Source organism: Passer domesticus, chromosome 6 (assembly GCF_036417665.1).
Source record: "Passer domesticus isolate bPasDom1 chromosome 6, bPasDom1.hap1, whole genome shotgun sequence".
NCBI classification, from domain to species: Eukaryota; Metazoa; Chordata; class Aves; order Passeriformes; family Passeridae; genus Passer; species Passer domesticus.
Window position 1 is genome coordinate 32,140,757 of NC_087479.1, and position 16,743 is coordinate 32,157,499.

General features: G+C 37.2%; 2 long non-coding RNA genes across 4 annotated transcripts in view; one reads left to right on the forward strand and one right to left on the reverse strand.

The window, feature by feature from the left end:
- Positions 1-16,743, forward strand: part of LOC135303024 (uncharacterized) — a 313,352-nt gene that overhangs the window by 171,627 nt on the left and 124,982 nt on the right. The gene's annotated exons all lie outside the window — the stretch shown is intronic.
- LOC135303025 (uncharacterized) overlaps positions 1-16,743 on the reverse strand; it is a 30,336-nt gene that overhangs the window by 3,934 nt on the left and 9,659 nt on the right. The window contains exons 2-5 of one of the 3 annotated variants that reach the window (XR_010364566.1): positions 6,124-6,226; positions 2,278-2,361; positions 272-389; positions 41-160 (exon numbers count right to left, since the gene is read on the reverse strand). This is a non-coding gene — a long non-coding RNA (uncharacterized LOC135303025). Of the gene's footprint in view, positions 1-40; positions 161-271; positions 390-2,277; positions 2,362-6,123; positions 6,330-16,743 lie in introns of those variants that run through there. The other 2 variants (XR_010364565.1, XR_010364567.1) reach the window with 2 other exon arrangements.

Sequence of the window (16,743 nt, forward strand, 5' to 3'; positions counted from 1 at the left end):
AGTAGGGACACTCTGTTATAGTGCTTGAATTTTATTTTACCATGAGGCCCATCAGTGCCTGTGGAATGATGGCCAGAGAGTCCAGCAGCATTAATTGATTTGGTGGACTGTCCCCATTCAGTGCTTAATCTCTCAGTGGATGCTTCTTGGACAATAGCTCCTGATGATGATAAAACTTTTGATTTGAAAGCAGCAATTCTACGTGACATAAAAGAAATCCTCCCTTCTGATTGAATCAGTGAGATCTGTGTTTAGTGACAGCTTGTCTTACCTGGCAGTTTGAATATCTCTTTGAATATCTTGCTGGTCCCTCCCAGAAAACATAGAAATATTTTGGCAAGGGCATGGGACTGAAGAGAGGGTTCTTTGTTCTCCGAGATTGCATATGGCTTGACAAGAAAGATTTAAAGATGTCTGTAGGTCACTGAAGGTTAGAATTTCCTGACATTATTACTTTGACAAATGAAGAGAAAACAAACACCCTAACCATAGGAACAGAATGTCAGGATCATTGCAAATCCAGAAGCAGGGAACACTAACAAACAACTGAAGGTAAGGTTTCTGTGGCATCCAAAGCAACATCCGACTGAGGATCCGGATGAAACTTGCTCCGGAGATTTATGTAGGACAAAGAATTTTTCTCTTCTTTCTTTGGGCACCTGATGCAAAATCCAGATGGCTGACTCCTGGTATTGCATACAGTGGCTGACCACTAATTCTTTGTGCAAATATTTCCCTCAGCCAAAAGCAAGCCCACTTTAGCCCATTATGGAAGGCAGTTAGAGAAAGTAAGCAGCCATGCTACTGGTTCATTCATTCACTTACCTATCTGAGCAAGTTAAGAAAACAAACTCATCAAATTTTCCTCTATCTAATCAATGCAAGTCAATAAAATGGTTTTAAATAAGATAAAAATTATGTCTATATTAAATACAACACTTTAAAATACTTTATTTTTTCTAATTTCTTTGGATTTCTTGGTGTTGGTTTGTGATGGGATTATTTTCCCCAAAAAAAGGATGCCACACAGACTGTACTCTGCACGAAATTATTAGATGGAGTTACTATTCTTTTCTGAAATCCATAAAAACAACTCTCCTTTAAGGAGATAATAGTCTTCATTTTAGTCTAGTATAGTTTATTGTAAAATAATTATAAGATGTACATTTTTTAACTTGCCACTTGTCATCATGAGAACAAGGACTAGATATAGGTCCTGTTCCTATCTCAGGATTGTTTAGCCCACATGAGGGCCACTGTCTAAATAATGCATTTGGGAATGCTGTTTAAAAAGTCTAGTAAGGATAACAAAGTTATGGGAATATTAGGTCACAGCTAAATAGATAAAAAAATATCCATTGGCACATGTACTGAGAACTGCAGCTTGTGACCAGCTCAGGAAAGTACTGTTGTATCAGTTATAGCCATTCCATACTCTTTACAAATATAAGGGTTTTAAACCACATGGGGGGTTTTATGGTTTTTGGTTGATTGGTTGGTTGGTTGGTTGGTTGGTTGGTTGGTTGGCTTCTTTTGTGTGGTTGATTGTTTTGGTTTGGGGTTTGTATTTCAGGAGGCTTCATTTCTAAAGTATTCAACTAATGTTAGATAAAGTTGAAAGAAGTCATCTGTAGAAAAAAAAAAAAAACAACCTCTGATCACAACAATTCAATAGAAATTTCTTAAAGATGTGGCTAGCAGTCACTCTCATGGTTCTCTCCATTCTGTCTCACCAGCTCTGGTTTGGGCTGTCTCCATAACCAATGTGAGCATTTTATGCTAACACTGAATAGAAACACTGCCAGTATATCCCACTGTTCTGTGAGCTGGATCAATTTGTTCACTTATTACAGGAGATTGGTGTAATAATTAAATCCAAGAAGGGAAAAATCTACTATTTTCAGTGTAAAACGTTCATTTATTCAGGACCAAACATCTTATATTTATAATTTCTTCCATTCAAATTATAAATCTACAAGTTAAAATGAAAAGGTAAAAATAAAAATTTCAGCAGGACTAAATCTAAATATTTTTGAACAATTTACTTAAGACAGAAAAAGCTCGAACTCATTCATTCATTCTTACTTGGCAGGAAACAAAATACAGAAGGATCAAGATTGCCTGGTACTGCAGTCCAATATTTCACACAATACTGTGTATCAAGGAGACTGTCAGGAGGGTTGTTTAGTCTTTGGTATGTTGTGGTTTTGACACAGGATGGGATTTTCTTCTGTAACTGTGACTAGGCGTATCTTTGGCTAACTTTGTTTTTCTTACCAAACAACTGTGAGTATCACCAACTTCAAATCTAGGAGATCTTCACTTTTCCAGCTGCTTTGTGCCTAGGCACTATCAAATAATCTGTAAGGATCAGAAGACAAAGATGTGAGTCATCAGAAGCAGAAAGAACACAAGCAGTGTGCCATCCTGGGAAACAGATTTTTCTGGGCCCTTGGCATTAATAGCTGCAGCTGTCAGCCTCATTGCTGGCCCTTGTGTTTCAGTGATCCTTGGAAAGTGAGTGGTGACTCACTTCCTCTGGTCCCGATGCTTGTGCTGAGCAGGGAGGTGTCGCTCTCTGCCTGGTGAACATGCTTGCACATGTGATGTCTGGTCATGCTTGTCACTGAGGAATTTGTGGTCATGAATCCTAGGACAATGTTTGCAAATAATATGCACTTCAGAGCTACCATTCTCTGGCATCGCTTTCATGTCTTAGTTATGGACTGATGGTTAGTTAGACCCTATCTTACTGGAAAATTTTCAATCTTTCCCCTTACTTGACTCTCTATTTCAGTAGAAAAAATAGAAACCACATCAAGAAGCTTCATTTTTCCTTTTCTAAACAAAATTAGGCTGCCAATGACTCAAGATCTCAAAGAGAGGCATAGTGGTCCAAAGTTGCTGTTTGTTTTTTTTATCTTGTGATGCTAAACTCAAGGGCACAGTATTGCAGGAATACAATCTGCTTCAAGTTTAAGCATGAACAACAGTTTTCAGTTCAAGCAATACTTCTTCAGAACACTAAGCTCACTAAAATAATATTTTAACAGTTGTCCAAAATGAAATACTGATTCATAAGGTTTTCCAGCTCAATTTGTTATTGGCCAAGCAGATACATTTCATATAATCATAGATTCAGAAAATCAGTATAGTTTGGGTTGGAAACGACCTTTAAAAGCTGTCTAGTCCAACTTCCCTGCAATGAACAAGGACACCTTCATTTGGATCAAGTTGCTTAGAGACCCATCCAACCTGACCTTGAATGATTCCAGGGATGAATCCACCACCTCTCTGGGAAATATGTTCCAGTGTTTTAACACCCTCATGGTAAAATTTCTTCCTTTTATCTAGTCTGAATATACTGTCTTTTAGTTTAAAACCATAACTCCTTCTCCTAACCCAACAGGCCCAGCTAAAAAGTCTGTCCCCATCTTTCTTATAGGTGTCCTTTAATACTGAAAGGCCACCATAAGGTGTTCCTGGAGCCTTCTCTTCTTCAAGATGAGTGACTCCAATTCTCTCAGACTTTCCTTTTAGAAGAGGTGTTCCAGCCCTCTGATCATCTTCATGGCCATCCTCTGGAGTCACTCCAGCAGGTCCATGTCCTTCCTGTGCTGGCACCCCAGAGCTGATGCAGCCCTGCAGTGGGGTCTCAGCAGAGCAGAGCAGAGGGACAGAATCCCCTCCCTCCCCTGCTGCTCACGCTGCTCTGGATGCAGCCCAGGACACGTTTGGCTCTCTGGGCTGGGAGTGCCCATGGCTGGGTCATGTCCAGCCTCTCAGCCAGCAGCACCCCAAGTCCTTCTGGGCAGGGCTGCTCTGGACTTGTTCAGCCCCAACCTGTGCTGATACTGTGGGTTGCCCTGACCCAACCACAGGACGTTGTCCTTCAGACACATCCTGAGCCACTGATCTCAGACAGGGCTGGCCAGCTGCAAAAGATGGAGCAGAGAGAGCTGTTGCACTCTGGTGCAAATAAAGTGTGCACAGTAGATGTGTTTCAAGTGGAATGCAGCAAAATTGAGTGGTCTGGCATTCCCAAATAACATTTTAGTTAAGAATTTTAGCACTTGTAATATGAAACTGAAATTATATCCTTGGCAGAAAACTACTTGGACCCGCAGAACCAGTATCACTTTACAATCTGCCAACAAACGGTTCATTAAACTCAAAAAGTTGACTGATCTCATAGGAAAACATGGATTTTGTACAGCAGCAGGACCTTTAGTCAGGCAGGTACTTTATAAATATTATTTCCATTTATAATTACCTGAAATTATATCTTAATATGATTGGCCATGATTTCAATAAAGAATCCTGATACTTGAAACTATTCCAGTATGTGCAAAACAGGATGCAAGTACAGCACACCTGGGTGCTGGAACAGGCAGCTGTTAAAAGACCATTTTATTGATGTATTCTGCAGAAAACCTCCAGCTCCAAGGTGAACACATTCTGTGCTGGTAGCCAACATTCCTGAAATACATCACAGTTCACAAGTAAGAGCCTCTCTCACATCCTGTAAGTCTGCAGTGTGGAAAATCATTGCTCCATAACAGAACTTGTTTTCATGACTATACATGAAGAAGTAATTCCAGAAAAGAGAAAAGACAGTAATATGTATCTGCTGAAAATGCCAGTTACATTTTGTGCAAAATGTACAAACAGCCTTGAAGGATAATTTTTGTAAAACATGTGGGCTCCTATAACTCAGTGAATATATATATATATATATATTTTCTTTAGAAGTAATAATGTTGAAAAAATTTAGGGAAACCTTCCAAATAGATGTCATATGACTGGAAATAGTTAAGTACCACTAGGATTTTTCAGTGTAGCTCTATTGTCATAAGTCAGGTAGTACATCTCCTCACAATTAAGCAGAAAAGAAGGAATGGGACTGTAGAAAGCTTTGCTGTGCCCAGACAGAGCAGATATCTAAATGATGCCCAGGCAGCAGTCAGTGCTCCCAGACCACAATGCTGTGTGCTACACAAAACTTTGAAGCTTTCAAAACTAAACTCGAAGACTTTGAAACAAGTTCTAAACATATTTAGAAAGCAGTCAATAGCACATACTTTAGATAACCAACAAAGAATGAATTCAAGCATAAATGCACAAAGGTAATCTTAGAACTCAGTCATCTGGATGTTTTAAAAATGCTCCATTCCATTATAGATAAAAGTTTACATATTTAGCATTAAGGGTTGAACATGATGACATCTAAATTTAATTCATTACTAACGATACATTTACAATGTATTTTTTCAGATGTAGTACTCAAGTTAGCTTGTACTATTTTAGGATTTGCAGAATTACAGTTTTGCCTCCATATCTCAGCCTCAATTAAACATCAAAGACTTTTATTTTTTCTAACAGACTAGGTGCTAGTCTGTTAGAAATTATTCTGTTTATTTTCCTTGAAGTTATCTTGCCATTATTTCTTCTACATCATATAGAAAATTTCTAACAGTGTAAATGAAAGAAAACTCCAATCTTCTGTTTCTCACTATACAGTCAATGCAATGTTATCACTGCCTCAGATATCTCTCTGGACATTAATGATTTCATTACACATTCTACAGAAATGTTAGAATAACCCTGATATCCTGATTTAAATTAATTTTCTAAATACATTGAAGTTAAAGCTTCTCTGCAACAGTTTTGCTGGAAACCTTCAAATTATATTAAAAATTGTATCTACTTTAAGCTAGGGGTGCTTAAGGTGTGTATTTCAAATATAGATCAAGGTGTTAATGCTCCAGTGCCTCAGAGTGGAGTTCCTCAGTTCTAATCTGTACTATTCATATATTTGACTGTTCCTCTAGAATTAAAGTCAGATAGTTTAAACATTTTTGAAGGTGATTTGAATACATTTCAATTTATATTAATTTGAATAATGAAAAAATTCTAATTAAAATTGTATTTTGTGAACTCCAGGAACCTAAGAGTCAGGACTGTACAGAGAACACACAGAATGACAGAAGTAGTGTTAGTAGTCTAGGAGTCATCTGGAAAGTGAATAAAGGAAAAGTTTTATATACCTTACTCTTCTGGAGATGATGGTATTTATTATGATAAGTAAAAGTAGTGCTCTTAATTCTGAAATAAGAGGCATACCTGGAAAGTTAGTCTATTGTTGTCAACTGAATTCGAAATCCCATCTAGCAAGTCTTGGGCAGTGAAGGAGAATAATCTCTGCTCATATCTGAGGCAAATCAAGCTGTCAAAAGAAAAATCACTCTTCACAACCTCTTAGAGAAGGTCTATAGGTTGCTGAGCTTTTGAGGAATGAGTTTCCACATGATCCCAGGGACAGAAGCTTAAGCAGAGTGCAATTACTTGGACAAGGAATTTGTGTATGAGCAAAGGTTATCTTTTATTGACCCCATGACCAACTGTAATATTTTCATTCTGTTGTGCAACTGAAGTGTGCAACTTTTCTCTTAATGCACTTATTGTACCAGGTACTGGTCTTCCATATACTTTACTTTAAATAGAGATATTATAACACAGTTTAAAAAACATTTTTCTTAACATCCTCAACAAGCATTTTTTCAAAAGAACCAACTGAAAGACAAGAAATCTCTAAGGCCACATTAGCATAACATTGTCAAGGAATTAAATGGAAAGCCTAACCTCTGATTCAACCATGAGAAGAACATCCAATCATTAGGTATGTCCATCTAAATATTTTCATAAATTTACTTCCTTGTTTTGGAGAGATTTGTTAGTATATGCATTAAAAATAGCAATGAAATTATGTCAGAATTTCTGTACGCTATCACCAATTTAGTTTTCAATTAATCCGTGCGATATAGCATATTTTCTAATGACTAGGAAATGTTATTCTTTTCTAGGAATGACTGAGCATAGTTTAGAAAAATAAGAAGTATCTGAGAAGAAGATCATAAAAGTAAAATCAACTACTTTTCAGGGATATGAATTCCAGACAGTTCTATAAATTCATTTGTTCAATTTTTGTTTCCCAAAGAGAATAATTTTCTTCCTTCCCCTTCCCATGTATGGCAGAGAACAGAAATTTTTCCATTTCCATGAGAAAAGCTATTCTTGAAAGTCCCTATGTAGTCATCAAAAAGGTTAGCAAAATACCAAAATTTAACAAAAGCAAAAAAAAGAAATATCTCAGTTTTCCTGAAAACAAGTCCAAACCTCCTACTCAGAAAGAATCTCTGCCAAATTACAGCACAAAATGGTCCCATGATGAGAATCTTCAAAAGCAAAAGTGAAGTTTTAGCTTGCACAGAAAAAAAAAAGGGAGTCAGAGAAAACTTTCACATGATAATCTGGAAAAGAAAAAGTAACTTCAGCCAGAAGGTACATAAATCATAGCAAGTTTCCTTGTCCTAGGGCTCACTTTACTATGATCCACTTTAATAATGCTGTGTTTAATAATTCACCTTAATTCATAACTCAGACCTGAATGCATTGGAAATCTGATTCAGATCCAGTGTGAGAACATGCAAATACTATGTCATAATGCAAAATTAATTAAAATGAAAAAGTGTGGATCTATCAAGATTGTTAACTTTGTCTTAAGCCACCTATATTGCCACAGAAGATTCTATTTAGAACTCAATTTTTTCCTTGAAGCACTTCCCATTTAATCATTCTAAGTGAAGAAAACACATGATTTTCTATCAGGAGGAAAATGTACTTAGACAAAATCAGCAGAAAATTTGTCAAGGAGAATCTAAGTACATAAAGACCAACTATGATATAAACTCTCAGATTTCCACAAGCAGTGAGTTTTCTTTGTATCAGTCTCTCAAGAGGTAGCAGCTTGGGTAATTCCCTATTTCTGACCTATCTCATTCTGGCCACAAATAATATCCAGATTTTTATAATTAATTTGTCCAGTAATTAAAGTACTCTCACAATTAAATTAAATTCAGAGCAGTTATTTCCAGCTTGTACTTAATGTAAGTTTGTTCCTTCTATTGTGTATCAGAAGTGAGGCTTGTGTTCTCTTAGTATTTTGGTTTCTTCACAGTACAAATGGATCTTTTAAAAAACATTTGCCTTCTCTACAAACCCTCTCCCACTCATATCCCTATGTAATGGGTACAACATTGCTTTAAGGACTTATTTTTACAGTTTTCCCATGGTTATCTGTTAGTGGTTATGGACTGTTCCTGAGTCTCTGAAGATGAGGTAAAAAAAGAGGAAGTCAGTTAGAGGAGGTTTGAATTCTTAATGCATAGTCTGTGTTTCCACCATCCCAAGAAGAGCAAACCATAAAAAAGTTGAACACTTGGGGTTAGCTAATGCTTGTCCATTGCCAGCTGCAACCCGGGTGCACTCATGGCAACTCCTTCCAAGAAACCTCCACACGGCAGCACCTGCCAGCTGTCCCCCAGACTGTGCAAGAAATCTGTGCATGTGCATGCAGCCCCACACACAGACACAGATGGAGAAAGGCAACAGCAAGCAATAAGGAAGGTCAAAAGCACAAACACAAGAACTGGAAAGACAAGTCTCTTTGGGAACCTCCAGAAATTTCCTGAGGCTGGGTACAGACCTGTGAGCAACTCACAGAAGAGAGGCAGAACACAGACAGCTAAAGCAAGAGAACCATTGTGACAGCATTGTTACCTGAAATTGCAATTGGGCATGTCTCAGAGCCTGTCTTTGGGGTTTGGATACACACTCCTTATGAACTTCACTTATTTACAGTATTGCCAGCAGTTCAAAGAATTTCAGTTTTATTTTGAAACATGACAAGTTTCATTCTTTCACTTACTGAAGTTGGATAAAGTGACCCATTAATACCTAAGGCATTATTATGTTATTTTAGTGAAAGTATTAATCCGAAGCCAATGAGGAGCACAGTCTGCTGGTATGCACGCTGTGAGCCCAAGCAGGGGAGTAGACAGATGTCTCTCTAAGGACAGGCTCTTTTGCATTCCACATGGAATTTTTATGTACTGTAGTCTTTTGTCACCGACAAACAAGAGTTAGAATTTATACTCTCTTTCCTGAATTGGAGGAAAGAAAAAAAGAGGAAAGAGAAAGAAAGAAAGAAAGAAAGAAAGAAAGAAAGAAAGAAAGAAAGAAAGAAAGAAAGAAAGAAAGAAAGAAAGAAAGAAAGAAAGAAAGAAAGAAAGAAAGAAAGAAAGAAAGAAAGAAAGAAAGAAAGAAAGAAAGAAAGAAAGAAAGAAAGAAAGAAAGAAAGAAAGAAAGAAAGAAAGAAAGAAAGAAAGAAAGAAAGAAAATCTTAAGAACAGTCTCAAAGAACACTACTAATTTTTTTCCATATTTTCATGTCAACACTTTTTTTATTTTTTGCTGCTTTGTGCTGAACTGTAATACGGAAGGTTGCTGAAGCCTTGTCTTTACCTCTCCTTGCCTTTGGCTAGAAGACAAGGCACTGTTCTGGATTTTTCTAAATTTGTTTCTTCTGCATGGCAAAATATAGGATTTGTGATTCTGTTGGTTAAATGTAATTCTTTAGCCGTTAAACCAAAGAGCAAAGCAGTTTGTATCTGGGAGTGTTAACAAGACATGCAAGACACTGATTGGTTAAACTCAAGTTGAATTCAGATTCCCTGTGGATGCTGGCTGGCTGCCTGGAACAAGATTCCTTGTAAGAAGGTCTCAAGGTGTTCCCTGCTGCCTCCTGGTTCAACCAAAAGACATAGCTGGAGGTTGCTGAGCTTCACCTGCACTGTGAAGGCAGTTTTTGGATCATGTTCACTGGGTGGATTTTCCATTTTCCTGGGGAAAATCTTCAGAATTACAATCAAGTCAGCTCCAGGGTCACTCAGGCATGGTGGTTGGTGCTGTACATGGACAAACAATTTTGTCATCTCTGCCACACTGACAGCTGCTGTCCAGCACATTGTAGATGCTTGTCTAGTGATCACTGATGAGGGATTCAGTCTTACTGATCACTGATGAGGGATTCAGCCTTACATCTCACCTAGAATATGGCTGGAGCTCTGAGAGTCTGATAATCCTCACTTCCCCATTCACACATTGTTTTTCTTGACTTTGACTTTCCCTGACACTGGAAAAAACATTGACCAGACTGAGATCCTCTGGATGGAACTTTCCCAAGGTCTGGGTCCTTGAAACAGTTATTGATAAAATTTTATAGCTGTGTTTGACTCTATTCTCAACAAATGTCGTAAAAGTAGCCTTAATGCCAAGGGATATCAGGTTAGCTTGCCCTGGTGAGTGACAGCCCAGATGTGTAAAAGTTGCAGATATGGATGGGATGGATGCAAGTGGCATCTGAGAATGATAATGCAGAAGCTTCAAAAGTGTCTTGCATCCAGTTTATCATGCAGCAGTATAAAAGAGACACAGTGTATATACAACCAAAAGGCTTTTGGCATGAATTCTCTGTAAGTGTAATGAAGTTACAGACATTTTAAGTATCACTTTAAACCACAGAGCTGATGTGAAATATTCCAGAAGAACTGGTGTTCTAATAACTAAACTAAGCATTTAAAAATAAATACAAAAGCATGAAACACTTTCTGTGTGGTATTTGGTGCCTGAGAGGTTGCAAACAGGCTGGTTTTGTCTTTATTTTCTGGTTGTGCAGACTGTGCTCTAAAAAAAAAGAACTTGTCTCAGAGTCCAAGAGCAAGTCATCTGTAAAGTTCATTTTAATGATGGAATGCAGATTGTTGTTCATTCATTTTCTATATATGTTCTGCTTATCTTCACAAAGGTAAACATCTCTGGAATGCCACTATTAAAATATTTAGAATGCTATTTCTAGTCATTATTCCCTATGATCTGACTGCTTTGTTTACATTAAATTTCTATTTGCTAAGGAAATCAGAAATTTCTAAAGCGAATGTCATGTAAATCAAATAAGCTGGAGTAATAATTTAAACATTCTCATATTTGAGGAACTCCTCTTGAGTGAAAAATATAAATTTTCTAAATTTTCTATTACTCAGACTCCTCTTTTAGTTTTCCTGCATTGTGACTCAGAATTTTTTATAAACAATGCTTTCATATCACAATCATAATTTTATTGTATTGGACAAGGTTTCTATTGGAAAAGGGGCAAATGTAATTATGTTCTTTTAAAGAGTCTTTTAATCACTCACTCCAAGCTCTGGGTACATAGTTATCATTATAAATCATACCTTTCATAAGTAAAAAATAGCTACACAATAACAAATTGATTCCCCATCCTTTAAATAGTACCTCTCGCTCTCAACCCCCAAAGCTCAAAAACTGATGAGTTTTGCAGAAGACTTCCCTCCTTCAATAAAATTGATATAATAGCTCCCTTTAGTCCATGGCAGCTGGGCACATGGCTGGATGAAAAGAGTGGTGTCTGCTAGATTCTTTCCTTTTGTTGCCAGCTCTTCTAGGTGTACTGCAGCACTTCAACAAATGAGGAAATCCTGGAATCTCTTCACCTGACTGTGGATTTCTATTACTGAAATAAACAGACTGTCCCACACACTGGTACCAGCCCTTTCTTTTCTGAGAATTCTCACTGTTTAAGCCAGCAATAATGAAGATCAGCAGAGAGGAAAGGAAACGCCCTGTCCTGTTCTGTGCCCTCCTGGCTATCCACTAAATGCAGCACTAACAGTCTTCATGCTAGATTCCATTTTTTTTCCCTTTTGTTTTCCATTTACAATATTGAGAGTTTTTCTGGTTTAACTGTGCTCACAGCCCATAGATGTCTCTCCAGGTATACAGGAATGTGTACACCCACGTAGTTCACTGGTATTCCTCCAGGAAAACCCTGATCTGAATACCTTGCACTTTGAAATCTACACAAGTATGCTCACAAAAGCATACATATCTTTCCAATCAATGCAGTTGTGCTCAACTTAAGGTACCCTAAAGGTTTTCTACAAATTATTTCTGACTGAGTGAAGCAAGCACAAAGAATGAAATCTCTTCTGAGCTTTGATCTGATAACTCAATCCCCACAGGTGTCAGAAGGACTGATATGCAATTGTTTTTGAACTAAGTTATGTACAGGAATGCCCTTTGCCTCACTGGGATTATCAGTAAAACTCAGGACACAAATATAAAAGTCTTCCTTTACCTGCAAGCAAACAGAAATACCGTGATATACCATAAGGATGTTATAGTCTATGCATAGAAGGCTACAATGGAACAGCCTTTCTGAGCCTAAGCAGAGGCACACAGAATCCACCACCACATTTTAATACAGTCAGGCAGTCATGAAACAGGTAGGGTCTCAGAATTCACTCTATCAAAAATTGAGGTATGATACTAATAACACAGGCACTTGAATTCTGAAAGATACAAAGGAAGGAAACTTGAAATATTTCAGAATTGCTTTTACCACTCAGATTCACTCTGGGGTTTCTAAATTACAAATAAACTTTCCTATTAAATATTCCTCAGTTGAGCAATACTCTTCCTTATCTGTCTTAGCTATTCACAGTGCCCTGAGGAGCACAGCTCTTTATTAGTCCTGCAGGACTACTGTAACATAAGGTTTTACTGACAACTCGTTACCCAGAGCTGGCACTGGGCATAGAGGCATGCTGGTCAGATTCTTGAAAGCCAATTAGTTACACCCCCAAAATCAGTGATGTGCACATCTGGAGATCTGAGAAAATGACTGCCTAAGATCATTGCAGGTGTTAGAGAGCGCTGCAGTTAGGATTACCCAAGTCAAAGTTGGTGCCTAAGAAATGGATCTTTATCATCAATGTCTATTACTTGAAGGTAGCCCTTTAGTTCCTGTGAAAATAATTTTGCATTTATTTCAGTCAAACTCAAAATTAATAGATAAGAACAGTAAATCTGAGTATATGAACAAGTTACTCTGTGTCAGCAGCTTTCTAGCAATCATCTAGCCTTGTTTCTTAGCCTCAGCTAAGTACCAGGCAATTCCAAGTATCTTACCTCCCCAGCAACAGAAATATAAGCTAATTCAAATTTAATCTAGAATAAGTCTTGACAAAGAAAACCTTTTCCTTAGGCAGTTTGCTAAATTCACAGCTGATCCTACAGTTTTGCAGCCCATCCATATGGTCAGGCTGTGACTGCAGTTTCTACAGTCTTGGAGAGCCTGATGAGGGGAACAAACTCAGTTTGGGGTAAGAGACTGCATTTGTCAGGAACTTCTTAAGCACTTGCCAGGCCTGTTTTGTGATTTCAGTCAGATGAGTGCAATGCTTGTGTGTGCCTTGGCCTGCTCAGTGGAGGTATGAGGTGCCAAACTCCCAGTGGTGATTGGTCTCCAGAGAAGAGTCAAGCAGCTAAATACTCTTCTGTCGATGTAAACCTGAGCTACCAAATGGAGTCCTTGTGGTCTACCCCCTGGCTTAAACAAACATGAACTGAAACTTGTCACATATGACACCTAATTTTGTCAAAGTCTGCCTCAAAAGGACTCAGCCTTCACTTTATCAAAAAGGCTTTTGCCAGAAACAGCAGGTTAAAAACTGGAATAAAATGAATCAGAATATCAAGAAAGAAGTGGTGCTTTTTTTCACAGTGAATTAATAATTGCCATTTTCAGAGCTGTTGGAACATTACCAAGGATAAAAGACTAACACAAAGACTGCTACAGAGAGACCCTCTTTCATAACCCTAGTAGGAGCAAGCATCTAAAGGAGAGGTTGGATGCATTTACTGGATGTACTTTAGCAAGTTTAAATAGAGAAACAGTGAAAGAACTTTTATAACAATTTATATGAGCTCAACAGTGATTGCATTTTAACAGCTGCCCTTGGTCCTCTGGGCCACTGCAATCTAATGGAGTCAGTTTTCTGCTGAAAGAAACGATTAAATTGTTCTCATAGAGTCCTTGAAAAGGTGTCAGTATGGGCAGCTGGAAATTTAGGATCTCACAACTTCAGCTTTGGAAAAAAAAAAATCATCACTGTTTTACATTACCCTATGGAGACCAAAAATGAGAAGTTAAATTCTGCCAGAATCCAGGCATTTTCTACAACCAGACACACATTTAACTTCAACAAATTGGAATGCATTATTTTCCATGTAAACTTTGACTGATGCTATGTGACATTTATCCCATGTGTAGAGCCATAGGTCCCCTATGATGAGCTGTGACCTTTATTCAGCATAGTATTATATTTTTCTCTAGAGTTGTACATTGCTCCCTGCTGAAACACAGCTACTACTGTGGGGAGGTGGAGAGACTTGGCTATGGTTTGGAGGGTTCTGTGGAGCAGGAAAAGGACCCAAATTCTATTTTTCACTGAAACCCCAGGAGACACTGAAGTGATCATTGACTACATTGCATTATAGCTCAGTTTAGAAGGCTAATGCTTGGGTTGTAACAAAAAGCACCTTAGGGCCTTTGCTCATGGGACTCTCTCTCATCTTACTCAAAAGGCATGTGACAGCACACAGCATGCCAAAATATGATGACAGATTACCCCACAGAATTTTCTGTTTGGGAAGTTACTTCATCCTTAACTAGTCTTGGACTATCTTTAACAAAATTGGAATTTGAGGGAAAAGACTATCACAGACAGAAGTTATTTACAGCTGCAGAAGAAACCCCAATAATTTGTAAACTTTTGTGATAGGCAATCATATATCTAGGACTAGATAATACAGTGTCTGTGTTTTATTGATAATCATTTTATTTCCTTTCAGTCATAACCAAAGATACAAATTCTGAAATACCACAATACATATGATGAAAAGAGAAGAGTGAATAAAATTAAATATGTCCTCACCAAAGGTACAATAGACCATATTTAATACAGAACCTTTCCTTGAAATTTTTTTTTCTGCAAATAAAGTAGATTGTACCTCACTAGAACTCAGTATAACATTGGATACAAATGCACTTTTTAGCTCAGATGGAAAACTCTGTATTATATCTTTAGGTTTAGATGTCTGAGTTAGGTGAAAAAAACAACTACTTAAAAGAAGAGGAAGGAATAGTAGGCAGTACAAGGGAATTTCCAAAAGTAGCTCCTTAGGGACTGTTTAAGGACAGTGTCCCATCTGTGCTGTTGACAGAAAGAGCCTGGCACAAGGTTCTGAGCCATCACAAACACAGAGTAGGGGATGACTTCTGGGACTGGAGTAACAGAAATGGTGTAAAGTCAACAGCAAAAAATGAAAGGTCCTGAATACAAACACAAATAAAAGGAATTCATTCTATAAACTGTGAAATCACAAGTTGTTAAAGACCTAAAGAAAGAGTGCAATGTTCAACAACAGAATGAGTAAGACTCTTAGTGTGATGCAATGGGGAAAAGACAGATTAATCCAAGCGTTCTCTGGGAAAATGTTTCCAGAGCTGAAAGAAGTCAACCTGAGCTGAAATCCTGCATACTTCTGCCATTCTCCTTTAAGAAAAATATACTTTAAGTACAAAAGGAAATGAGAGAAAAATGGGATGACAAGAGGATGTATCAGAGGATGACCAGAGAGTGTATCCTGAGTTGACAGAACAAGCATTGAATGAGGAATAGTTACATGGGACTTGTTTCCACCCTGTCCAAATGAAGACATGCTCATGTAATTAAATATTTCTAAGAATATTTTCTGTTCTTCCTGCAAATACAAAAAACTATACAAAAAGACAAAGAGATTTTTGTTGTTGTTGTTGTTGCAGAAAAGATACAAAATCTGAAGAGAAAACAAATATCAAATTTTCATTAAGGAGGTGCTGAGGTCTTTTGCTGTTCACTGTGGTTCTGGTCCTTCTTTCCTTATGCACACTGCCAAGCAAAGGCCTGATGGTTTTCTTTCATGCCAGCCACAGAACATATGTTGAAAAATTTTTTAGCAATTTTTTTCCTTTAGTTGAAATATTGCAAACAATGTATTAATCCAGTTTGGATTTTCTTTAAATGTAAAGTGACAAGAATAGAGGTGATTGCAAAACATCTATATGGAAAGCAAAAATTTTACAATTCCTTCCACTCCTGTTGCATGTACTGATTATCAAATTAAGAAAGATCTTGGATTTAACTTTGGAATCAGAGGTAAAGCAAACAACAATGGCATAAAAATACTATGCTTGGGTTGCTAATAAGTAACATAGTAGTCTGCGAGAACTTTTTTTTCAAGAAGGCAAGGAGATGAGTTTCTTTTTAGTAAAGTACAGTGTAAAGTACAATGCCTTGTAAGTCAAATATAAAAGCAGTGAAGAGAAGAACCTTATTTCAGTTGTGCAAAGAAAAATTCTGGAAGATACATGAAATTGGTAGCAACATTGTCATACTTTGTCACCATTTTTGACATTTTTTTCCTTTTATTTTTAGAAATTTTTTTTTCTCTATGAACTCATTCATAAACACCAACTAGTATCAGTGTACTAGAAAAACTATATAGCATCCTTATCTGAAGTACCTCTGTATAATAATTTCTTTGCAACATTGTAAATGCTAATCTGATTTATTTACAGATTTCAAACTGAAGGCAAATGCACTCATATATAAATAATGTATAGTATGTTTTCCATATGGGTAAATAATATTTAGAATATATTAACTGTTATTAAATGTGAAATAAGTACATACTGCATATAAAAATTATTTTAACCTTTTTTCAAAATTTGACAGAGAACAAGAAAACATGATTATTTTTTTTTATTGACAAATAGCTTCTAAATGAATGTGTAAAGATATGTAATCACAATGCCTAGAGGAAAAGAAGTCTATATTCCTACTATTTTTAGAATTCCTCTAAGACTGGCTTCCTCAGCAAGAGGAGGACTTAGGGACTGTGCAGAAGCACAGATTCTGGCAGGAATCCTAGACATGTAGA